This window comes from Lissotriton vulgaris, chromosome 5 (genome assembly GCF_964263255.1).
Source record: "Lissotriton vulgaris chromosome 5, aLisVul1.2, whole genome shotgun sequence".
In the NCBI taxonomy this organism is placed as follows: domain Eukaryota; kingdom Metazoa; phylum Chordata; class Amphibia; order Caudata; family Salamandridae; genus Lissotriton; species Lissotriton vulgaris.
The window spans coordinates 624,604,988-624,631,880 of NC_141693.1; positions in this window are offsets into that span (position 1 = coordinate 624,604,988).

Here is a 26,893-nt window from a genome sequence, read left to right on the forward strand (position 1 = left end):
CAAATACCAACGGGTGCCGAGATTCGCCCAGAGTGAGCCCCTGAGAGCCTCTATTGCCGGTGCCCCTGGCCCTTGAACTGCCTTGACTGGGGAGGTGCCCTGGGGCCAGGAGTGGGCCTCCCCAGTACCGTTGGTGCCGCCTGGATCACGTCTTGGAGGGGGTAAGGGACAGCGACGCTCGCCCCCGGAGGCAGTTGGGTGCCTGAATAACGCCAGAAGGCGGTGCGGTCCAGGGGGGCATCCTTTGGTGCTCTGCTCGGAGGAGTAGGCCCCTGGGTGAGGAGTGGAGCCCCGACCGCCGCGGTGGACGTCTGGGGGCCGGGATCCAAGGAGGCTTCACTTTCCGACCGTTGGTTGCGGCACTGTTTGGAGGGGACTGGGACCCCCATGATCGGGGAGTGGAGCCCCACCTGAAGACTTCGGGAAACGTGGTGCCTGGGCTTATTGAACCTCTTCGTACTTTTGTGGATGTTGGTGCGGCGCTGCCTGGACAGGGGTCTGCATTCAAGTGGCGAGCTGATGTGCTTAGGCTGCTGGGGGGCCCAGTCCCGGGATTCTCAACTGTGGGGTAGGAGAGTGTTGCTCAGCCGAAAGTATCCTGCCGAGCCGAGGGTTGAACCTGCAACAATGTCGACGAAGACGGACCCCGAGGAACAGGGCCCCAAGATCACAAGGGGGGCCCGGCAGGTCCAGTCCAATAAGCTGGACAGATATACCCTGCCTAAGGGATCACTTAAGAGGGGTCCGAATGGCGGTGCTGGCGATCATTCTGCGGTGGAGGAGCCTACGTTGATGGATCTGATGGCGGCAATAACCGGGGTCCGCACGTCCCTGGGGCAGCAAATGGAGACACTGGATGCCAAGCTCGACACGGTGTCGATAGAGATGGGGCTGATCAGGGCCGACCTGTCGAAGGCCAACGAAAAGGTTAAGTCGCTGGAGCTTAAAACCACTAGCCTTATAGAGGATGTGAGCCAGCTTCAGCGTGAGTTGGGTGATCTTCGATCGGCGAGGGAAACTGTGGACCGGCGGCTGGACGACTGCGAAGGGCAGGTTCGACGCAACAATGTCCGTATTCTAGGCGTTCCGGAGAAGTCGGAGGGGCAGGCTACGACCCTCTTCGCGGAGGACCTTATCCTTGACCAACTTAAGCCCAAGGGGCTGAGCAAGTTCTTCACCGTGGAAAGAGCCCACAGAGTGCCTGGTGGCAGACCCCGGGTCGGGGGAGCCTCCACGGCCAATAATTGCCCGAGTGCTGAACTTTCGTGACCGGGACGCTATCCTGCAGGCGGCCCGTTCGGTGGATCCTTTACAGTTTGAGAATTCGAAGAGTTTGTTCTCTCCGGATTTCACCCAGGCGGTCCAGAAGCAGCGACAAAGGTTCATTTCGATCAAGAAGAAATTGAGGGACAGGGGTATCCGGTATGCTATGATATTTCCGGCCCTCCTTCGTGTGGAACTCGATGGGAAGGTCTGGTTCTTTGACAAACCTGAGGTGGTGGCGGACTGGCTGGACACGCTTCACCGCCCGCACCAGGAGGCTGCGGGTCGTACAGAGGCTCAGGAACAATGATGTGTTGAGTGGGGCTTGTTGATGGGCAGCATACAGTAACGGGGGGTGTGTTTCATTGGGTTGCCGGGCCTTGACTATGGGCGGATTTTGGGTGAGTGACTTTGAACAGTATAGTTGATGACCCATCATGTTAAGTGTCGGTGGGCTGGGGGTTGGTGGGCTGATCTGCAGAACCTCCTCTGTGTTCTAGTTTTAGATCTATTGTTTTCTGGGGGAGACAGGCACACTGCTAGTTGGGGATGAGTGCAGGCTTTATGCAGGGTTGCAGGGAGGGGGGTGGGGGGGTCGAGGGGGGGTTTGTAATTGTGTTTTTGTATGTCTTTTTGTTTTGCACTGGGCGCTTTGGCACTACAATGGTGATCGTTTTTCTTTGAATGTCCTCCGTTAAAGGGGATATGGGGATCTCCACACTGAGTTGGAATGTAAATGGTTTAGGGTACAAGATTAAGCGGGGAATGGTGAGCCCATTGATACACAGGCACTCCCGAGATGTGGTGTTCCTTCAGGAAACACATCTCATGGGTAAGCGATGTATGACACTCCACAGAGGGGGGTATGGGTTGGTGGCGCATGCGGGTTTCACAAGTGGGTCACGAGGGGTTGGGATTTTGATCAGGAAGTCCTTTCCACTAGCTATTCAGGCTACATGGATAGACAACAGGGGGAGGTATGTCAGGGTCTCCCGCTTGTGGGAGGGGAGAACTGTAACTTTTTTGTCTGTATACGTCCCTCCCGCCCTTCAGTCCGACACATTTCACGACCTTGGAAAAACATTTTTATCCTTGCCGGTTGGTTTGTTGGTTGTTGGTGGTGATTTCAATGCAGTGATTGATGGAATGATTGATCGGTGCCCGGCTCGCGAGTTGTTGTCCTCTCAGAGGTGGTTGGCTGATTTTGTGGGCACCATGGTCCTGTTCGATGGTTGGAGGTTCAAGCACCCCGACGAGGCGCAATATACATATATTTCTGCGGCGCACAAGTCCCTCTCTAGAATAGATTACATTCTGGTTCCGGCGGCACAGGCAGCTTGGGTCCGGGAGGTGCGTCATCTGGCTAGGGGGGTGTCGGATCACTCCCCTATTTGGCTTATCCTTGATCTTGGCGGTGGTGACGTGGCGCGTGTTGCCCCAATAGGCGCTTGGAGGTTTCGGGACCCCAGAGCTAAGAGGGAGATAATGCGGGTGGCGGACAGGTATTATCAGGAGAACGTTGACTCGGTGTCCTCTGCAAGCTCCCTATGGGAGGCTTATAAAACGGTCCTTCGGGGGGAGTTGCTCTCGTTTATCTCGGGCAAGAAAAGGGAAGCGCGGGCTGAGATGGATAGGGTGGAATCGGATTTACATGCGTTGGAATTGGAGGTATCGCGGGCGTCCACGCCGGAGGGGTTGCATCGCTTGAGTCTTCTTACAGATGAATACCGGTCACTGGCCCGGGATAATGCTAGATCACAGCTGCTGGACACTCAGAGTAGGATTTATGAGCATGGAGACAAGGCGGGGAAATTGATAGCTTGGTTGGAGAAGGGAGACTGGGCGTCGCGGCTGGTCCCGGTGCTTCAGTCCCCTGGTGCGGATAGGGTCACAGAGCCCCAGGAAATTGTGGACGTCTTTGCTGATTATTATGAGGGGGTCTATGCAGCTGAGTGTCTGTATTCAGAGGCTGAGAACGCAGAAATGATTAGGGACATTCCGATGCCCGCTCTCTCGGATGATGACATGGGCTTTCTCGATTCCCCCCTTACCAACGACAAGGTGGCTCAGGCAATTAGGGGGTTCGCTCTGGTAAAGCGTCGGGCCTGAATGGGCTCCCAATTGAACTATACAAAGTCAATGCAAATAGGCTGGCTCCCTTTTTGAAAGATATGTTTTTGGAAAGTAGGGAGAGGGGTCCGCTTCCGTATGACCAGCGAGTGGCTAATATTATTGTCCTTCATAAGGAGGGCAAGCCGAAAACTGAGTGTTCGTCCTATCGGCCGATTTCTTTGTTGAATGCTGAACCCAAAGTTTTGGCGAAACTGTTGACAAACTGCCTGGTCAAGGTGATTACCACACTGGTTCATCCGGACCAGTCGGGCTTTATGCCCCGTCGGAACACAGCTCTTAACTTGCGACGACTGCATGGGGTTGTTTGCGGGCGTCACTGATACACGAGCAGATGGTACTGCTTTCCCTGGATGCCACCATGGCCTTTGACAGGGTGGAGTGGCCCTATCTTTTTGCTGCCCTGGGTAAGTTGGGGGTGGGCCCGGAATTTATTTCATGGGTTCGCCTCTTGTATTCAGGTCCTCTGGCCCGAGTAGTCGTAAAACAACCTCAGGTCGGCTGATTTTGTGCTAGGGAGAGGCACCAGGCAGGGTTGCCCTCTTTCCCCTCTGCTCTTTGCGTTGGCGCTTGAGCCGCTCGCGGACTGGGTCCGGTGGACAGGTCGATTAGGGGTCTTCGGTGGACATCTGATTGGGAGGATAAGATATCTCTCTACGCTGACGATATCTTGTTGTATTTGACCTCCCCCCGGACATCACTTATGGCGTTTTTGGATATTTTGGAGGTGTTCAGTAGATATTCAGGCTTTGTTATTAATTGGACTAAGTCGGTCTTGTTCGTTTTGAGTGGGGATGCCCCAGACGTCCCCCTGCACCACCCGGTCAGGTTGGAAACTGTAGGCTTTAAATATTTAGGCATTTTCATATCACTCGACCCGCGGATTAGGTATTCCAATAATTTGTTGCCCCCGTTGGTTTAGCTTCGACGGGATGTTGATTGCTGGAGGGTGCTTCCCCTCTCCCTTCTTGGTCGGGCAGTATTGTTCAAGATGATGGTTCTCCCGCGTTTTTTGTATGTGCTCCAGAACTCTATGGACCCGCTTCCTCCGTCGTATTTCAAGGAGATCAAGTCTCTTCAGAGGCAACTTCTCTGGGAGGGGAAGCCCCGCATAGCGTACGCGAAGTTGGAACTACCGTGGTACGATGGCGGATCGGCTTATCCAACATCAGGAGGTATTATTGGGCGTCACAGCTTGCAGCGGTTAATCAAGCAATTTATGGGTCACCGCTTGACGCGGCTATATAATGGCCCGTGGTCAGGCACCCGGGGGAGAATTCACAAGGGCGCTGTATGCTGGGCGGGGGCGCTTCCCACTGGCGGGACCGCCAGCGGTGGCTGTTGGGGTCTGACATGAGCCAACCGCTCCCTTGTTTGAGAAGGGAAGATTACATTGGCATCTCCCCTTTGGAACTCGGAACGACTCGGCAGTCTGTGGAAATCTAAAGGATTTGACAAATGGGATCTCATTGGGATCTCCCGGGTTGGGGATCTGTGGGGGAAGGATGGTATCCACCCCTTCAAGACCCTGCTATAACGGTATCAGATGCACGGGAGTGAGAGGTTCTGCTATCTTCAGGCTCGGCACGTGCTGCTGGCCAACATTCCCCTTGGAGGGATGCCCACAGAGGCCTCCCCGCTTGAGGATAGGGTGCTCGATGGTCATCTCCCGACGAATGCGATCTCCTTGATTTATAGGAAACTAGTTAGTCATGCAGGGGACCCTTTGGTGGCCCTGAGGGATCAATGGACAGCTGACGGTTTGTTGTTTGACGATGAGGACTGGAGGGAGGCGGTGGCCTCTCCGCGGGTTGTGGCTGTCCAGATGAGGCTTCGCCAAGTTCAACGGAAGATTTTACATCGCAGTTATGTGACTGGCCCTCGGCTGGTGCGAATGGGCTTGGCTGACAGTGGAGAGAGCAGGAGAGGGTGTGGTGAGTTGGGAACCTTTTTCCATGTTTTGTGGGAGTGCGCCCATGTTCAAAGATATTGGTCGGCTGTTCACCTCAAGGTGAGAGAGGTGTGGGGAGTGGGATTTGATTGGGAAGCAAGGCGTTGTCTTTTGAATGTTTGGGACCCGACTGATCTTACTTCTTGTGGGAAGGTGTGGGCAACGTTGGAATGTAGTATAGCGAAACGTAACATAGCCCAGTTGTGGGGTGCGGCTCAGCTGCCGACAGTTGGGAAATGGATGGATGATTTGGATTGGTGCATGTTTCGAGAGCGGGCTGTGTATGTGGCAAGAGGTAGACCCAAGAAATGGGGGAAGATCTGGGGGCCCTGGAATGCCTACAGAGGCGACATATGCGCACCCCGACGTCAACAGATGATTCAGAAGTGTTGGGAGGTCCTTAAACCCGAATGTCGCTAATATTGTTGATTTTTTCATGTTTCAGGAGGATGTGAACTGATTTATTGTGCAGACCGGCAACTCAGTGCAATTTTTGTACGTTTATTATTTCTATGTGTTTAATAAAAAGAGTTTAAAAAAAATATATATCTTTCCCTGTATCTCCCTAGATTCTCAGTTGACTTTCTCTTATTGTACTCGGGGGATGGATAGGGGAGTGCTCATTCTCATCTATGATTTTGGGTCCTTCGCCTTAGTTCCCTACCTCATTGGAGTCTCTGGCTTCCCAGTTTCTCAATATTTTCGCCCAGGGTTCTGCTAGGGGTTTTCGCCTTTTTGTTAGCTTGTCATCTCTTATCAGAGCCCTTTCCTATGCCCTAGTCCACCTCGAGAGTTCTTGTTCCCAGATGTCTACCTTAGAATTTCTCTTTGATTTCCATTTGCGGGCTATTTGTCTCTTTGCTAGTATTAACGCCAGACCTACAAACCTATTTTCAAGCTTTCGAGCCTTGGGTCTGGGGTATAGCCCCATCAGGCACATCTCTGGGTTACAGTCTAATTTGCGGGCCAAGACCTTGTTTAGCGTTTCTACAATCTTTAGCCAGTATTCCCTGACTCCCCAGCAGTCCCACATCATGTGTATTTGTTTAGCATCTGCTTCGTCACACCGGGGGCATGCTGAATCAGTAATCCCATATATGACGTTAATCCTCTGAGGGGTGAGATAGGTCATGTGTAGTATGTTGAACTGTATGAGTTTAAAATTCGAGTTTCAGGACATATGTTCTAGAGATTTTTTCAACTCTCTCTCCGAATGGGGCTTACCAACTAGTCCCTCCCGCTTTTCCTTTGTATGTGTCAGGTTTGCCATCGTTAGTTCCATTACTGCCTTGTACAACCATTTCACTAGGTGTTTGGCTTTTCTCAGAGTTACTATAGCCTGCAATACTGGATGTGTGTCTGGTTAATGCGTCCCCCTGCCCCAAATTCCAGACATGGATCCTCTAACTGCATGGTAATTTAAAAATTACCCTGGGCCTAGGTCATGATATTCTAGGAACTCTTGCAGGGGTAGAATTTCCCCATCCTGATAACAATCTCGGACGGTGTATACTTCGGCATCCCTCCATGCTCTCAACTGGCCTTGTGTGGATGACCCCCCTCTCCTCCTCTGGGAAAGCCTGTTATTAGAAAGTCCAGCACATACAGTGGTAGCTCTGTGGCCTATTTCATGCATCTGTCCCAAAATTGCAGAGCCACATCCAACAGTACTCTTTTATGTGCGATCTTGAATTTGGGTCTCAGCATTCTGGGTAGTAGAATTCCATGAGAGGATTTAGCCCCCAGTGATAGTGACTCTTGCCCCAGCCCCTCCAACCATTGGGTCAACCACTGGAGTGGGGCTGCCAGATAGTATATCTCATAATCTGGGACTCCTAGTCCCCCATGGTCACATTGTTGTTGCAACACCCTTAATGACACTCTGTGCCTGCCCCCATCCCAAATCAGGTGTCTTAGCAGACAGTCCAGACTAAACCATTTCTTTGGAATCACCACAGTTAGGTTTACGAAATAATACAGTAATTTTGTCAACATTAGCCTTTTGGAAAGCACCAATCTCGCCATTACTGGCAACCTAAGCGATCACCTGAATGTTACATTCATCTTCAATGCTGTGACTGTCCTCCCTAAGGTTCCCCTCTAGTAGGTCTACTTGGCTATGGAATATTTGTATCCCTATATATGTTATGGAGGTTGGCTTCCATGCTAGTCCCTCTGGCAGATCGGGGGTCTAATCAGTGTGGGTTCACTGGGAAGACCTATGTCTTCCTTTTATTAATATTGAGTCCAGAAAGTTTGGAGAATTCTTCTATAATTTGGAACGCTGAATGTAGATCTGCCCTTCTATCTCTGAGATAAGTAGGATGTCATCAGCGTATAGTCAGATCATATGCACTGAACCGTCTAGGGAAATCCCATACCTCTCTCCTATTTGCTTGAAATGTTCCACTAGATTCTCCATAGCCAAGACGATTCTGACACCAGTCTGCCTGAACGTACTTTTGCCATCGGGCTCGAGTAGAGCAGACTCACCCAACCCAGCCACTTATCTCCCAGTCCCTGAGACTCTATCACTTTCAATAGGAAATCCCATCGGAAGGAGTCAAAGGCCTTTTCTAGATTCACAGCTCCTACCACTGAGTTGGGGAACGGTCCCTTGTGCGCGTGAAACAACACTTGGAATAATCTCCTCAAGATGTTCGAGGTCGACCTAGTCGGTATGAGCCCATTCTGATCACCATGCACTATTCCCCGCATGTGGGGCATTAACCTGGATGCCAGGACCTTACTCAATATTTTAAAATCTAGGTTCAACATCACCAATGGCATAAAGTCTGCTGTTCTCTGTGTATCGGACTTGGTTTTCGGTAGCGGGACAACCAGTGCTTCTCTGGTAGACCATGGAAATTGCCCTCTCTGTAAGGTAGCTGCATATAATTTTTCCAATTTTGGAGCTATGGTAGTTGAAAAGGTACAGTAGAATTCTGCTGGGAGCAGTCTGGTCCCATGGTCTTCCCTCTGGCCATCTCTTTAATTGCTGCGCTAATCTCATGTGCCTTAATCTCTGCCACTAGGTCCTTTTGCGCCACTCGGTCTATCTGCCGGAGCTCCAAACCTCTCAGATATATTGTTAAGTCAGTCTCCTGTATATCACTAGGCTCCGTGTATAATGCTGCATAGTAATCTCTGAAAGAATCGTTGATTCGTGTGGGTGAAAAGAGTAGTAGTCCTCCTGCTGTTAGTAGGGAAGGGATCGTGGACCTTCCTGTCTCTGGTCGGATTAGCCATGCCAATAACCTCCCTGCTCCCCCCCCTACATGTTGTGTTTCACAGTAGATGCATAGGTGTTGCGCTCTCAACCTCTCCCATGTTTCATTGTAAGTGCTTTTCAGGTCTGATACGGTTTTCTTGGTCTCTGCGTATTGTTCTATAGTTCTGTCAGATGCCTGTATTGTGTTTCTATAGTCTGGAGTTTGTTATTTATTTCTGTTCGGGCACCCACCATCTGTACAATGCATTTCCCCTAATTACCACCTTAAAGGCATCCCATTCTATCATTGGGGTGCTAGCTGTGTTCTGATTTGTCTCAAAGTATTGTGAGATTGCAATCGAAAGCCCTTGTCTAAAACTATCGTCCTCTAAGAGCCCTGGGTCCAGTCTCCACAGGGGGATGGCTGCTCTCTCTGGAGTGGGAGCAAATTGCAACAGGAGGGGGCTATGGTCGGATATGTAAATGTAAATTGATACTTGTATAGCGCACTACTCACCCGCAAGGGTCACAAGGCGCTTGTACGAATACCGCTGTGGAACCCGTCCTGGCTTTCCCTGTGAGGCGTCCACTCCTGGGCACCCCTAGGGTGAAGGCCAGGCATCCTTAGCGTTGTGGGGGCCGTTGTGGAGATTAAGCAAGCTATTGCCCAGAGTTGCAGAGTGGGACTCTATGATTAGAATAGGCACCGAGGCGAGAATTATCAGGTCCGTGGAATTTTTGAGCCCAAGACCCGCTGAGGCGGGGAATTGAACCCTGGTCCCGGGCTAGAACTCTGCATCAGGGTCTGCCGCTCTAAACATTGAGCCACACTTCTCCACATAGCAATCTCTCCAGATATTCTGAATCCTGCATAGTAGCTGCTAGTTGTCGAGAGCGAAAAACATGTCTAGTATGGTGTGGAGGTTGTATAGTGGGGAGTAGCATGAGTATTCTCTAGTTTTGTCATGATATAGCCATCACACGTCCAGCAGCTCCATCTAGTATGATGTGAAGCTTAGCTGGGAAGATTGATGAGTATTTTAGGCCCTCTTCTCGTAGTGCCTTCTTTACTTCAATGAAGGATGCTCGCTGCGCCTGTACTCGGGTCGTGAAGTCTGGGAACATTGACACCATACAGTTGTTTAGGGTGTAGGGCCCATTAGTTCTATATTGTTTGAGTGTAGAGCCTCTGTCTTTAAAGTGTAGCAGTTTGGCCTCCACTGGTCTCGGAATGAGCCCCGGGGCAGGAGGTGAACCTGGTACTCGATGGGCTCTTTCTCTCTTTCTATGGCAAAGAACTTGGAGAGGGAGTCTGGTGGTAGTATCTTTTGCAGCCATGCTTCCAGGAACACCATCATGTCTCCCCGAGTTCTTTCAGGAATGCCTATTATCTGTATGTTACTCCTTCTATTTCTACCTTCTGCATCTTTGGCTCTATGTTCCAGTTCAGTCACTCTTGCTGTAAGTTCGTTTAGGCAGATTTCTCCATGTTTCTGCTCAGGTCCCAGTTCTTCCACCTTATTCTGCACTTCCTTGACTCGGTCGGCTAGTTTCTGGTGGTCTGCGCACAGTAGAATCAGCCCCACTGATACTGCTCCTATATCCTGTTGGAGGGTGCCCTAGTATCCGCTATGGCAGCGAGGACTTTGTCTAGGTGTTGATGCAGCGCTAGGTCCCTGGATATTGGATTTCCGCCATTAGCTTCCGGCTGGGCCTGGGAGACCAACCTCATGGGTGGCTGGTTTGTTCCTGTCTTGCCCTTCTGTTTTGGCATGGCCTCTTGAGACTCACCAGGCTAGTATTCAGAATTTTCTTGATGCGCAAAACAGCTATCTCTCCTGGATCACCGGTAGCTGCATCATCGCTGCGGTTCGTTTTTAGCTCTGGTGGTGTTCGGACTCCCTGCAGATCTGGTCCTGGAGCCCTTAGGCCTACTCCATTAGCGGTGTCTCCTCTCTGGTATTTGGGCCAGTCTTAGGAATGAACTTTATGGCAGCTTACTTGGGCTAGCCCAATGTCTCTCTTTGCTGGTCGTTTTCTGTTGGTCCCCGCAATCATGACCTCAGTCTTGGCGTGCCTGCAGCCCCTGCCTCTGGTGTTACTAGGCCCTGGCCTTCTTGTGTTGTCACTTCCTTTCTTTTATGTGGTGTAGGGGCTCAGATGGCGGCATTTATGGTCCCTGTGTATCAGGAGAACACACTTGGTTCCCGGAGAGAGATAGAGAAGATTAATATACGTTCCAATTCGACAGCGTGTACTTTCAAGGAAATACGGAGTGGACACTACAGGCGGGTTTGATTCCCTGGAGGTACCGATAGTTGGAGTATCCTTAAGATTTTCCAGTCTCTGTTGTACGGGGCACCTATATGTGCAGTTGCACCCTGTAATCTTGCCCTTTTTCCTGAGGAAGCCCATAGAAGCCAGTGGCTGAAACGCGACAGCGACTGCGTCAAAATTTTTTCTATGAAGGAGTCCGTTTGAAACTTCAAATTGGTTCATATTTCAACATAAGCGCCTTTAGAAATATTTTCTGAGGGTGATTCACCTCTGGCGCGATTAGATAGAAGTGTAGCACTTTCATTTAAGAGTGCACATGTTGTCATTGTTTAGTATTTTGTGTTTTTTGTAGGGCTGAATCGTTGTGTATTTGTCTTTGTAGATATTGTATATGTGATGTATATATTGTATATTGTATTATATGTAGAGATTACTATAATTTAAGGTATTTCCATTTGTTTGTATAATCTTTTGTTGATATTATACTGTTTGTGCTCCACCTTATCTTGAGATACATGCATATGTGATTGTAATTTGTGAATGCATTTTTCTAAAAAATGTATTTTGATATATCAGGGTTTTTAGTTTATCCCTGTATGCAAATAAATATTTGAATTGATCCCTCTGTACTATTTTGGATTTTTCACATCTTCTTGATGTTTGTGCTCATGTATATGAGGGTAATTTGGGCCTGACCCCTATTTTTTCCTAGTAGGGGCTCAGTGAGTAGCAATGTTCGCACACCCCCCAAGGGGTCTAGACAGTTTGTTGTGAGGTTTTCTTTCCCCATTGCCTCAGTGGAGCGGCCCTCTGTGGCCAAGGAGGCTTGTCTCGTGTCCCCGGCGCCCTGAGTTTACACCTCTCTAGTCCTCCAGAGGTCTCTTGCCCATTCATAGTATCACAGAGGGGGTCCTGCCCTCTCAGATTTGTTCCGTGTCCTCTGGACTCATCCAGGGGGGCAAATTGCCTTTGCTCTGTCCCAGGCTTTCCTCACCGTCCCTACTTCTTCAGAATTTGAGGCCTTAGGGCTTAAGGGATCCCCCGCTTCTCTCTGAAGTAGTGCATCGGTCAGGTTACGGGCCCCTGTCCTCCCATCACTTTCATATCATAGTGCCAATATCGGCAACATTTCTCAGTTCTCATACAGCAAAATACATAAATAAACCACACAACACCTTTTTTAGTGGAGAATATTGCAGAATGTTTATTTACATAACAAATATGCCTACATGGTGGGTTATCTTACGGACGATCCAAGGGCAGGCCAGCCCCTATGCTGCCTGCCCACCTGATGAGCCAAATTACACTGTGGCCATCGCCAAACGGTGGTTACCAATTTTGGGAGGGGCCACCCCTCCCATCTGTGGACCGCCAGTCCACGCACTAACTCACGCCCCCCAAAAGGGCGGCGGAGCATTCCAGGCAGCCCCCGGTTGCTCATGCCCACAACCGCCCATAGGACTAACGGGGTGCCGTTGATCTTCCAGGGGACAATGCTAAGACATCCCAGGGTATCCTTGGCTTAGCACCCTTAATGTGCTGCTGCATGTAGTATCCTTCTGCACCTTGCAGACTCTGGATCGCACTGTAACTCCTCCTGCAACACAAAACAATAAGTTCGATTCTTCTCCTCCCCTACCTCCCTTTGGCCATCCGCAGGGTAAGTGGTAGGGCGGGAAACAGCGAGAAGGGCAGCAGTCAAGAGGATGCACAGTGGGCGGGGGAAGGTATTTGTACCCTTATCCTCCCCCACCCCACGGCCGACTCACCCCCTGGTCCCTAGACCAGTGAACCTGGTATACTGAAACCTGTGCCTTCCTGTGGCACCAAGGTGGCCGCCCTGTTGGGAGGTCCACTACGTGGCCCCCCGGGCAGCCTGGCATAGTGCCAATATTGGCAACACTTCTCAGTTCTCATACAGCAACATACATAAATAAACCACAATACACCTTCTCAGTTTTCGTACAGCAAAATACATAAATAAACCACACAACATCTTTTTTAGTGGAGAATATTGCTGCAGGTTTATTTGCATAACAAATATGCCAACATGGTGGGTTATCTTACGGACGATCCAAGGGCGGGCCAGCCCCTATGCTGCCTGCCCGCCTGATGTGCCAAATTACACCGTGGCCATCGCCAATCGGTGGTTACCAATTTTGGAAGGAGCCACCCCTCCCATCTCTGGACCGCCAGTCCACGCACTTACTCACGCCCCCAAAAGGGGAGCGGAGCGTTCCAGGCAGCCCCCGATTGCTCAGGCCCACAATCGCCCGTAGTACTAACGGGCGCCGTTGATCTTCCAGGGGACAACGCTAAGACATCCCTGGGTATCCTTGACTTAGTACCCTTAATGTGCTGCTACATGTAGTACCCTTCTGTACCTTGCAGACTCTGGATCGCCCTGTAACTCCTCCACAGCTCTGGGGGTGGCCACCGTCACAAACAGGGCTCCCACCAAGTTAGGCATCTTTACCAACATCCTGCTGATTCCTGGGCCTCTCCCAGGACAAGGAAAACAAGTCCAAGCCCATTTTGGACCGAGGCCAGCATGCCCCTCCTGGACAGGTGCCCCCATTCTTTTTCAACTCCCTTTGGACTTGAGCCTGATAAAACTCATACCCCTCTGTTCAGGGATGTAAGCATAACTTACACCCGGGGAATTCAATTTTGGCAGCAGGACCCTCATACCCTGGATAGCCAAATCATTGCCTCCCAGCTGTCAGACCCCAGTGGTGAGAGGGGAGACACACCCCCCCTGCCTGGGTCTCTGCTTCTACAGAAACTGTGCCAGTGCCTGCACAATTACACCACCCCTCCCTAGGTGGCTTACGGCCGGCTGTGCCCTTAAATGCCTTGGGATTTCCATCGCCCCACCTGTTAGCATTCCTGCTGAGTCTGCAACTCGGAGGGGGACCCAGTATTTGTGGTACCCGCCTCACCCAGCCCTTCATGTATATGTGCCCAGGATGACCTAAAACAAATAGTTTGGTGTCGGTTCACTATTAGCATTGCCTGGCTAAAGAGCAATACCTATGACAAGCTACTCCTGACAAGAAGTGTCAAGCGGGTGGAAGTTAGAGTTATCAAGCCCGCCCCTTTTTGAATACTGGGAGTGCCCAGTGTTCTTTAATACCTTGTAGCCCAACTGTCCTTAAACCAGGGGGTTTCCCCAATCTTATGGACCATAGCACACTCGCTGGATTACAACTTCCACAACCTGCTTGTCTGCCAGCCAAGGCTATAGGGCGGGAGGATTTACACCTGTTAGTGTTACTCAACTCAAAGGTACTTGTTTCATCAACCTCAGAAGGATGAACTGCTAAGTGGATCTACCAGGATCTGAACCTGTGACCAGTGGTCGAACCCAAGCCCTTTTCAGTTCTGCCACTCCACCTGCCTGTGAACATGTATCACAGGGCAGACTTCAGGCACCATAACCCATCCTTGGACATTCCTGAACTATAAACACACATCTAAAAGTCCTGCCCCGGCTAACCACCAACATTGCAGTCCGAATGTTCGTTGACAACTCCCAAGGAAAACTCTCCTAACTGAAGCAACTGGTAACATGCCAACAACTTAATCAATTGAACCTAACTATGACGGCAAAATGTGCTCTGGTAGTTGTCTGTATTAGTGCTCCAGCCCCTCCATATCAGCACTAACAAGGCAACCTCGCCCTCTTGGAAATGGCACACTCACTTCACAGCTGACAGAAATACCCTATTCGTGTGTAGCCCTGACCTTACTTTTATCGCTGACAGTATACCCGGATTATGTTAAAACTTAGCTGGCTCTACCACAGAGTGCGTGTTGCACCATCACAGGTATGTCTTTGCCTACTCAGTTTCTGGCTGCATAGTATGATGACATTGCCAGACCCAATCCCAGGCAAAATAACAGGAAGCATACTGCTACCCCTGTGAGCCGCGGCTGGTGCTAATGATGGTACACATAGCACTGGTAAACTAGATGCTGTACTATCCATTAGAGGGCAATTGAAACACTTAATAAAGTCCATGGCTAACCTACTCACAGTATGGCAGGGATAAGAGAGGCAGTAACTTTAAAGCACATTAAAATGATCGCTAGGTAAGCCAAACAGGGAGAGATCCTTAGGAATGAGGTGGAGAACACCAACACCACACCCGGCATGCAAATCAGTCCAGGATTACTTTGACCTGTGCAGTAGTGCAGCCACAATTCGCCTACATCTAACCTGTGCAGTGTCCTGTTCTGAACAGCCCCCCCATGCGTCCCCTGGGCACCTCTGCCTGATGTGAGTGACCTATGTACATCGTCCCCCTGCATGGCGGCAATTGCTAGAATCTTGCCTGGCATTCCTTCCAGTTGTACTTACAAATTTCATACCGATGTGCCCCTTGGAAAGATACCACAGCCGCTTTGAATTTGAGCCTCAACAAACACAACTTTTCATCCTGGACCTACCTCCAACGGGACGTGTATTTGAGCGAGCTGTCCCCATAGGGGTCTGCTGGCTCTGACAGAGAAGACAAGATATATGATGCTGACCTGGCATAGTTCTCTCCCTGAGGAGAGGCAAAACAGTGCGAGTACCTAGGGGAACCTTAATGCAACGAAGATAGGACCGCAACCGTCGAGTCACGGGAGGGGGGTCGTCCAAAATCGTTCTACCCGGCACTCACGCAACACCCGGAAACCTATGGTACCGGTGGATCACGTCGGCAACTACACAGCTGGGAGGCTCTGCGCAAAGGAGCAAATACACACCCGGACTACTCGGGCTGTGTTAGATTGCCGCCCCATCTCCCCCTCAAAATCCCCAGAAGGGGGAGGTCATGCAGGTTGGCTAAACAACAACAACCTCCAAGCTAAAAGATCCACATCCTGCAAGCCAACGAGGCCTCTCCACTCTAGAATGCGCACCCCCGGGAGCATAGGGGGCACGACTCACCGCACACAGAAGAAGCTGACCAGGCTGCAACCAGAACGACGCCAGACCAGAGGGCCCCCGTGGAACCTCAGCGCTAAAGAGGATCCAAACAGCGAGACGGGCAGCAGTCAAGAGGCTGCACAGTGGGCTGGGGAAGGTATTTGTATCCTTATCCTCCCCCACCCCACGGCCGGAAGTGACACAGCCAACTGACTCCCTGGTCTCTAGACCAGGGAGCCTGGTATGCTGAAACCTGTGCCTTCCTGTGGCACTAAGGTGGCCGCCCTGTTGGGATGTCCACTACGTGCCCCCGAGCAGCCTGGCAGGGATGTTCCAGCTGCCCCAGGCAAGTACCGACGGGAGCCCTCCTCCAGGTTCCACGGGGCCCCGCTCCTGCCCGGGAACGTCAATGTCTCCTACCTTGTGGTATCCTGACGTGCTCCGCAGTTCCGTATGGTGTGTGTCTTTTCTTCCATGGCCTCTGTTTCTCAAGGCCTCAGAGCCGGTTCGGGGATATGTATTCCTCAGCTCTGGTCTCGGAGCCTCGTCTCTGCCATCTTAGATCCGGACTCACACCGCGGCCTGACTCAAATTACTTTTCCAGTGGCGGCATCGCTTCTCCGCATCTCCGGTTCGTTCGGCCCCCGAATTCCACCCACAGCCGTCCTTCAGCCGGAGAGGCTCATGGAGTGTCCTAGTCCTGTTCTACACAGCTCCAATCACGTGTTCCCTTCTCAGCCATTGCTTTCCATTTCACTCTCTCCAAGGCCTGCTGCTCCATCTGTCTCGGCTTGGCCTTCATCCTCCGTTTTTGCTCCCTCCGGCTCCGATTTCCAAATTCTTTCCACTCACGACCAGGTGTAACGCTTCGGGGAGTGAATTCCACTCCCTGTGGCAGACAATCCCGCTCAGTGTCAGAGATATTTTTAAGATTATTGTCGGGCCGGGACAGAGCTCAATGATTACATGTCCGCCATGATGCCGATCCCAGCCATGCACCCCAACACTTGTGATAGTTAGTATGAGCTTTGGCACCACTTACTATGGGCCTCTTTAATTCTCTTTCTACAGGCCTGTTGCTGTATCTTGCACAAATAACTCTGATGTTGCTAAGCCTGTCATGCATGAGAGTATTGACTTCAACTCATGTGTTTCATGATCAGTATATCAGGCCGACTGGGTTTATCATAACTTTTCATAATCAACAGATCAGATCTATTGCATCAGAAATATTTCTTCCTAGTGAATCAGTCAGGCCTCTAGCTGTTAGAGTTGGCTTGTCACCATGGCCAAGTCAGACCTACTATGTTGGTAATAAGCCTTCTCACAAGACAACTATCAGGTATGCCATAATAGAATTACAAATATGTCGACAATGCAGATGCCAAAACAATATAAAATCCTCACAAATAGAGCCTAATAGGAATTACTGTAGTGCAAATTGTCTATCCCTATATTTTGTTCAGCAGGGGTAACAAGACCAAAACCCTTGCCTTCTAAGGCAATGTGTGTGATTCCATGTAACAAAATACCTATCTGTAGGTGTTAATTCAGAAGGATAACAAACTTCAGTACATGCCGAGTGACTTAAGCATATGTTTTTCAGAACAACATGTGAGGCCTGCTGCCTTTATAGTAACTTTTCATAATAAACAGGCCTATTGCCTTTATCATTGACATGTCACCAGACCCAACTCAAGCCTGCTATACAGAGTGTAATTTTCTACAGGGAAAACCATCCAGCATACAGTCATCCAAGTACAAATGTACACAAAATTACATTTGGCAAAGCAAAATACTATCTCTCCTAAGAGGGCCTAAAAAGTAACCCTGGGCGGAGTTCCATTGAAAAATGCCGTTTGCTGTGATTGCACTGTGCCAGATCCTTGTCCGCACTGTGCAAGCATTGCGAACGGTTGCGTGCACAGCGCAAGCTGTCCCTTCTTTCCTTTTTTGCCTCTCGAGTAGATTTTCACTCGAGCAGCAGCTTTCTCAACGTGAACGGGCAATTTCTCAATGCGAGTGGTTGCGAGCATATGCGAGCACTTGCGAGCACTCGCAATGAGAAACCTGACACCCACGCTTTGAGAAATCTCGCCAGGATGTTCATTTTCCACGCTCGCTCGCCAAATTGATGTTGACGATCGAGAACAAGAAAAATTCCTGCCGGGAGGTTGATTTTTCTCGCTCGCTGTCGCCAACTTGAAGTAGACTAACGCGAGCGAGAAAAAAACTCTGCGAGTTCCACATAACGCAGAGTGTGGAAAACTCTGCAAACTCCGCGAGCGGAGCAGAGTTCATCGCTCAGGGTTACTAAAAAGTATTATTGTAGCTTCCACTGAAAATTTGCCAGGCGCATCTAAAAGACTAACACTAATTGCATTTTATAAAAAACAAAACACCAAATGGTGGTTTTAGGAATAAGACGTTTATACATATTATTATATTAATCAATTTTAACTATCCCTTTTATATTTATCGCTCTTTTGTATTGTTTTTTATTAATCACACAAATAAAGAATTATTGTCATTGTCATTGTAGTGCACATCATCTGACCCCACAGTTTGTCCAGGTGAATCACCAACTCCAAAACCCTCCCTCTGTATGGTAATCTGTGAATTCTATGGAACAAAATACCTGAGTACAGGTTTTAGCACAGTGTAATAATGAAACAATCTTTAAAGCTGGTTGTCTTTAACACATGTTTTTCACAATCGATAGGTCAGGCCAACTGGCTTTGTTATAAAGTTTAATAATAGACCTTGGAAATCCATGTAGAATTAATGTAGCCTTAGGTATATCATACTGCACTCAAACACAAATTTGCCATGGGAAGTCTAAAGTAAACAATAGAAGGGAAGGGTGCTTGGACTGCTATCCGTTACTCATGGCTGCCCTCATCTCATTTATGCTGCTGCCAGAGAAAGATAAACACTATAATGTATTGAGTTATCTAAGACACTTTTACAACATTATAATGTGTGTGCCCCTGAAAATTCAAGCGCAGGCAGCTAGATAAAAAAAAATGATCATATCTGCCTGGAGGGCAAGCACTTTTTTGTGTAAGCACGTAACTTCAGCCTAATCAAAACGTGCTCCTGGCTCCCACTATGTGCGTGGAGTCAAAACCCCACTATAGTGATGTTCACATAATTGTCTGGTGACAGCCCCGCTAGCAAGCCATACCAAAAAAACAGATACTTGGTTTCGAGATAGGGGTTCTGCAATGCTGGAGTTCATGGATACCAGTGGTAAAAGACCCCAGTTGTTGCAAGTGGGCCAATACCTCGTCTGCCCTGGGACCCTCTGAACTAGATTCCTGAAAGGCCAGAAGTATCGTTACCAAAACAAGACTTCAGGTAGACTAGTAAGACACTGAACCAGCACGGCATTGCTCTCATCAGTATCTTCTTGAACCGCTGATTTTATTATCCATTAATTTCCATCCATTACCTTTTGAAACCTACACAAGTTCTAGGCCTGAACGATTTTATCTTTTGTTTCTTTGAACTCTGTAGTGAAACAGCTCACAGAATTATCTTTCCGTTGTCTAGTCAACTTGTGAAAAGGTCCCAAGGCAAGCCCACGAAACATAAGTTCCATAGACATTTGTCTTTTTATGATGGTTCGAAACACCGAAATGTTCACATAACTTGCCTGAAATGGCAAACTTCAAAACTCCTCCCTAGGGTGATTTCGTGCTGCTTGAGTCTCTATAGCATGATTCGCCGAACACTCACCAGTAAATAAAAATATTAAACAAATATGGGCAAACACATCTTCAAACAAGCCCCTTAAATATATTAAATTTGAGCTTCAAATTATTAAGAAAAACATTTTGGTTTAAAGCACATTCTATTGTATTATAGATTTGTTTTCTATTCCATTGAGATGGCAGGAAGGCAGGGTCGTGATACAGTATGGAGAAATTGAAAAGCCGTCTGTTGCTTTATATTTCACTGACACACAAAGGTTGCAGTGAGAGAACAAAATAACAAGAACACCCTAGGCCTTGAAGCTGCAGGAGAATTCATGCTGTAGCCAAAGAATACATGTCAGTAGGTAACAATGATAATGTAGAGACCAGAAGCTACATTTGGTAAATGTCAGCATAACAATTTTAAAATGGCAAACCCCTGAACTTAGCAAAAAGGCAGATAGCATCAAGTCGTTTGCAGAAAGTGAGAGTACGATTGTTACCTTAGACAATCAGCCAGCATTATCACAGTCTGGTATTTCGTAGTCCAGTAAGTGGACCAGAGTAGGGACATCTTAACGATTTTGCGGGCCTTGTTTGATTTAAATGTCCCAGGTCTAGTGGTTACTAGTGAAATCATTTTGGGGCATATTACCAAGCAATAGCGATAATTATCGCTATTGCTTGGTTAGAGACAAACATTTACCGCAGCGCTGCGGTATTACCAAGGTTTAACGCAAATGCGGTAAAAATCGCCGCAAAGCATGAATATCGCTGAAAAGTCAGCGATATTCATGCATTAGCGAGCTAATGCTCTTAGCCATGTTATCCACCTCCCATTGGATAACATGGCTAAGAATTGCTCAGGGCAGGTGTTAGCTTTTGGAGATATTCCCGCTTAGCGCGAATATCTCCAAAAGTTGGTAATAGGAGATAGCGATGTTAGCGACTGTTTTCAGTCTCTAACATCTTGGCACGCCCACTTTGCATGTCATTAGTGATAAATATCACTGACATGCAAAGTGGGGCCCAAGATGGTCGCTATCTCCTACTAGCTGTCACTAACTGGTGTTAGCGGCAGCTAGGTAATAGGGAGATAATTTTATCTCCGCTTTCTTGGCTTTTAAAGCCAAAAAAGTGGAGATAAACCCCCTTGATAATATGCCCCTTTGTTCTCTTCTACTCTGCTGACCTTACCTACCAGACTTTTTTTTTTAGCACAAACCAACATATAGGAGTACAAAGAACTATAAAAAAGCAGGTATTTTACATGTACTCACTTATCAGTCAGTAGTAGGACTGTGTGATGAAATAGTGACATCATTGGCACGTAATCAATCAATGGAAAATAAGAAGGTATATATTTAACAGTGTATGATGACATCACAGAGAGTCAGCAGTGCTAACGATGTAGTTCTTGTATTGTTTATACAAATTGAATAGGGCACCAAGAAGTCTCACCCCCCTCAAATCACATGACTCTTCCAATCGCATTTCTTGATATTCTTACACTGTCATTTCAGAGTGGAAGAGATGCAACTTTCTCGCGGTTCTAGCAAGATAAAGAATGTTGGGTGTGCTTCACATAAGCCTTGCACACGTTTTTGTAAGCTGTACCTGAAAAACGATTTATTATTTTGGCACCTGGCACCGTGTGCTGACGTTTACAATGAAAGAAAGCAAGGTCACAACAGTTAAAGACATTGAAACCAATGAATATCAAAGGATGGTGCATGCAGAAGTGAAATCTAATAGAACAAGGAAAATTGAAAATGTTCTATGTATTTTATCATAGAGCAACCTTATGTCGGAAACTGTAAATCAAAGCATTCTGCTGGGTAAAGAAAGATTGCTGTACTTTAAAAACATGGGCTGGTGCTTTTATCGCTTTGGTATGTTCCCCAGTGATAGCTTTTTACTTGCTATTCTTTACTAACTAAAAATATCCAGAAAACACAGATATTAAGCAGCGGCATGAAGCAGATGCTACACAAGTTTAACCTTTGTGAATAAAACATTAGAAATGGATTAACCTGCTGGTTCAGTAGCAAAACAATGTGTTTGCCATTTTTGTGCTGCAGTAATGGGAACATAATATTTGCCAGGCGGAAATTGAATGAGCTTTCAAATTAAAATTCAAGGGTATTTGTGCATTTAACTCTAGGTATAATGACCATAGGTGACACGGTTCTCTCCCCTGTTAACTGCGCCCCAAAGGTACCAATACAATGGGCCCAAGAAAGCGTAGGTAACAAGGAGTGCAAAACAGACCCTGAAGTTCTGTGATAAATGAAGAATTCCTGGGGGGGATCAGCAATTCTGTTCTCTTTTCCCATGGTAATTTCTCACTTTCCACCAGTATTTCACTTAGAATGATTCAGGGTCTTAACATAGGCCCCTTCAGCTCAGTGGGCCCATTCTTTCAAAGGCCTCTATCACTTCAAGTGCCCCTCATGCTTCCCAAAGCCAATAAATATCTACGAGATATGGGCCATTCTGGGGTGAGTCTTCAAATTCTGCAGTGGTACCCACCAATTTTGGTAAGACCACTGCACAGGTGGTGGAGTTACAGTGGAACAAATAATCCCAAATCAGCCTGCAAACTCCTTTAATTGACTGCATCAGTGTTGCAGGCAAATTTGTAAATAGCTACACACTGTTCTTCAAAAGATAGGAATAAGCAAATGGCCAACAGCATCACAGTGAGACTGGAAGGGAGCGAGAGAAAGGATTTGAGAGGTTAGAGTGAGTAGAATTCGCTTTATTAATTTATTTATTTTATTTATTTATGGGATTTTTTGTGCGCAACTAATACCCTAAGGTGTCTAGGCACAATGCAGCACACATGAAAACAGCAAACACGAGGAGAATTTAAACATTTCACCTTGTTGTGCCAGGGTAAGACTGGGTTCTGGTCTTAATTCTGGCGCTGCCTCCTATTTATGCCTCCCTTGTAAATAGGAGGCAGCGTCAGAATCAATGGGTGTTGAGGTGAAACACCCACAGCAACAACCATTGCTCTCCTCTTTCACGCTAAGCATAGCGTGAAAAGGGGCCTTATTTACAAGGCAGCCTTAAGGCAAGTTAAGTGGCTTAACACTGCCTTGTAAATAAGGTGAGGCCCCTATCGCCATCACGTCACTGAAAGTGACATTCTGATGGCGATAGGGGCTTGTAAATATGCCCCTAAGTGCCTTGTGACCCTGTAGGAGGTAAAAAGCAAGATATAAATATTGCAACACAACACAATGTACAGCTGTATAGATGCAAGTTATTTGTTTAATGTGTTGTAGTGTGCTCCCTCTTCCTAACAAAAAGGAGGGATAATATTTTTTTACTTCTATATGTGTTGCACCAATCAATGCTTAATTTCTTTCGGCATTTGCAGATGGCGGAAAAACAATAAAGTTAGAGAGTTATGGGCTCAGCCTTAAATCTGGAGGCATGTTTGTATGTATCATGTATGCATTAGGACTTATAAGTCCAAAGCTCCCTACAAAGCATGTGAGGCATTGAGAGCCAGGGCTAAAATACCAAGGGCCTTATTCCGATCCCGTTAGGAAAGCCTTCAGAATGATTTGGTTCCGGAGAGCTTTCCAAGTGAATCCCACTCTGGTAGTCCGTGTAACCGATTCCAATGCATCCGAATAGTGGCGGACTTGGTTAACTCAGACTCCCATTGAACTTTATGGGAGCCTGTGTACCGAACGTGTACACAGGAACCCATTGTAAAAAGGGGTGGGTGGGGAAAAGCATACACCCTGTGACAGACACCCCATGGTGCCGACACACTGTGCACGTTTGGGTTTGGGTAAAGAGGACCTATTGGCCAGATTTGGAGGGCCCGGGTGAAGGAGGATCAGCTAAGGGCTCCCAAACACCGATTTTGGAAGCCTTTTTGATCCAGCAAACTGAATGAGAAAGGCTGCCCTCATTGTTCATTGTACTTACTTGCTTGGAAATCCTAGTCCATAGACCTATACGAATCAGCTACGGAGGGCTCAATCTCTCCGAATGCCTTCCGGAACCAATTCGGTCAGCGCTAAGGCTTTCCAGGCATCTTACTTGGTCATTCGGAACTATGAACGATTCGGTTGGAAACAAGGGCTCCGATTGGTTTAGGCAATTCTGAATCCGATTCGGAGACCTTCCAACCGAGATCACAATCGACCCCCAAGATGGAGGCTCCTGGAGACCGCTAGAAAGGAGGCAGATTGAGGCATGGGGTGCAGTCACTGGTTGAAAGGAGCAGGTACTGTGCACTGGGTACTATGCTTCTTTAATTTGAAATGGAGTGCACCTGCACTTTTCAACAGGAGTTTGGTGCATTTTCTGGGAGAGTGCAGGCTACACTCACTAGCAAACAAGTACTCTTGGATAGTGAGCACCTGCACCCCTATGCTTTCATTTCAACCACTATACTCAGAGACAGGAAGGGAGAGCATATACTTTTAGGGAGCAGGATTTATTTTTCATTATCACACTTTGACTCAGAGCAAGTGAGAGATAGGGAGAAAGGAGAGAGAGAAGAAGAAAGATACATTTATGAAAACAGTGACAAAGGGGATATAAGGAATGAAAAATAACCTGCAAGTGTATGGTAAAGAGACAGGAAGTAGAGGCTGGTTGAAGAAAGATGCACGAAGTGGCATCATGGCTATGCAACTTTGGTTTACAGGAACCCTGGTACACAAGGACACGGCGTGCCTCACCGAAAACCCATGGTCACCTCTACGTATCTTTTGTTTTAAAAAAATGAACCGCTGGAACCGACAGCTTCACTGTCAGTTAATGTCACCCAGACTTAGTCTTGAATAACCCCTGGGTTATTTCTCAGTATTCATGTGCGACTTTATGTGGGTTGAGTTTTTTTTTCCACTGAACTATCTATCTTGAACGAAAGTACAGTGTTCGCATTAACAATGGCCTGTCAAATGTCCTTTTGGAATGCAGCTAGCATTTCTATTACTTGAAATATGCGGCGGAGAAAAAGTAATTACACTGAAAGAAAGGCATAGCAGAAAACAGAATAATGCCATACACCGATGTTTATGAAAGGAAAGAACCGCTTAACCCGTGCTACGGATGAGTGAATCCGCATTGAAAGAATTAGACTTTTCATAAAACACAAAACACTGAAATGAGGAAACATCAAGGTTCTTGTATGTTCATTGTGTAGAGCATTCGAACGGAGAGGAAATGCTTTCCTCAAGATTGGTATGTCAACTGACCTGTGGTTAGTTGTCGACGTCCCTCCATTTGTTCTACCTCCCTTAGGGGAGATCACAAAGCATTTTTGACTGTCGCTATTTTATGTCCCAAGCGACGGCAGGGTTGAGATTCATTCTAGCAATCGTTCCATCTCCTTGTTTCACGCTGAAGTAGATGTCCTATATCTGACAGGTAAGCCCAGGTGTGGGCTTCAGGCTCACTCTTCCACAGGGCTTTATCAAGACCTTAGGGCATATGTATCAAAATCCGTTAATGCGTTTCTCAAATAGCGAGTTTTTGAGAATCGCTATATGAGAATCGCAAAACGGGATGTATTTTAAAATTCGCAATTTTTTTGCTATTCTTTTGTATTCCTTAATTGCAATTAGCAAATTGCGAAATCTCATTTAAGGAACACCTTCCCATTCATTCCTATGGGCCAGGAGGCCCATAGGAATGAATGGGAAGTCATTCTCAATTTGCGATTCCGCAATTAGAGAATCACAAATTGAGAATAATTTCAAGGGTGCAAGGGTGTCAAAAGGACACCCTGATGCATCCCTGAAATGAGCATGGGTGCGCATATGGCGTACATACATGCCCTAAGGGCATGCATGTGCACCACATGGCACTTTGAAAAATGCCAAAAAGTGCATTTTTCAAAGAAATCGCAAATTACCACCAACTTCTTAGGGAGAAATCGCACAACTTGGGTGCTTGTTACATAGCATTAAAGGAATCGCAATTTGCGATTCCTTAAATGCTTACGGAAAATTAAGGAATCGCAAAATTAGCAATTCCTTAATTATGCGATGCGAAAAAGGCTCATACATCTCGTTTTGCGATTTTGTATTTGCAAACGCTATTATTTGGCGAATCGCAGCGTTTGCGAATACAAAATCGTTTGATACATAGGCCCCTTAGTCACTCGAAACAGCTCAGGGCTTTCTTAAATTCCTTCCTGGAGGGGACCTGGCATTTTGGGCAGAACAGTTCCTATTTGAACAGGAACAAGAAGACGTATTGGCATGTATCAGTTCTCTGTCATAAGTGACATCGTGCATGACTTGGCCCTGAGCGATCGCCAGTGCCTGATATTGACTCAAGCATTCCTTCCATCACCTTGTTATATGTTGCACTTGGCGGTAATTAAGGAAGTGCCTGGTGCAATCACCTTTCCCCAATGCATTATGAAAGATTATTTGTGTAGATGTTAATGTGTGATTAGATTATATTTGCATATTTAATGTGTTTCAATTTGTTGCTGTGGCAAAGTGTTGGCGTTAGCTGTACTATTTGGTTTTGTTCTGCACTATTACATATTGGCATTGTGAAGTAACTGTGTTATTTCTGTTTTGATTGTTCTTTTGCTTTGTGCACTTTTCGCTTTTAATTTTGTTATTTTTAACATCCTGTGTTGTGTCCTTTTATGCTCAGAAGATTCCTTTAATGGCTTTAAGGTTTCTGTGACAAACAAACATGTATTACTGTCTAAGGTGGTTAAATAGCGCTGCTCTTGAACTTCACCTACTTAAGACTTCAGTCAGACCCAAAATGCACACCATATGTGGTTTTTTACAATTTGATGAAAGGAGCAACATGTTGTCATAGGAAAAATTCACCCTGCCAAGTTTTATGCAAAAATTCTGAGCTTTGTCTGGTGAATGTGTGCATATTTATCAGCTACTTCCAGCCAAGGCTGGTGTGAGTAGTTATCCAGTATTGGGTAAAAGAAAACAGTTTTCTGTAAGGATCAATGATTATTTTGTGTGATGGCAAGATAAACCCCTTCTAGTGTGGAAATCCCACCAATCAGCAGCAGATATATTTACAATGCCTTTGTTAGACCTGCCATCTTTTGTCATGCGCCCCCTGACTTTTTGCTTTTAACCTCCTGGTTTTGGTGGTTCTCTGGATATTGTTTTTCTGGTTTAGTGTTTTTGCAAACTCTAATACTACAGATCCATACTAAAGTGCAAGTGTTCCTACTGTAAATTGTGTTTATGGATTGGTGTTTCCATGTTTGTCTTATTTGATTTACTACTAAGTCCCTAGTAGAGTGCACTGTGTGTGCCCAGGGCTGGTAAACCAAATGCTGCTAGTGAGTCTGCAGCAGTGATTGTGCTACCCACATGAGTAGCCCTAAAAAGCGTCTCAGACCTGCCACTGCAGTGTCTATGCGCAGTTTAAAACTGCCATGTCAACCTGTCACGTGCACCCACTTGCCAGGCCCT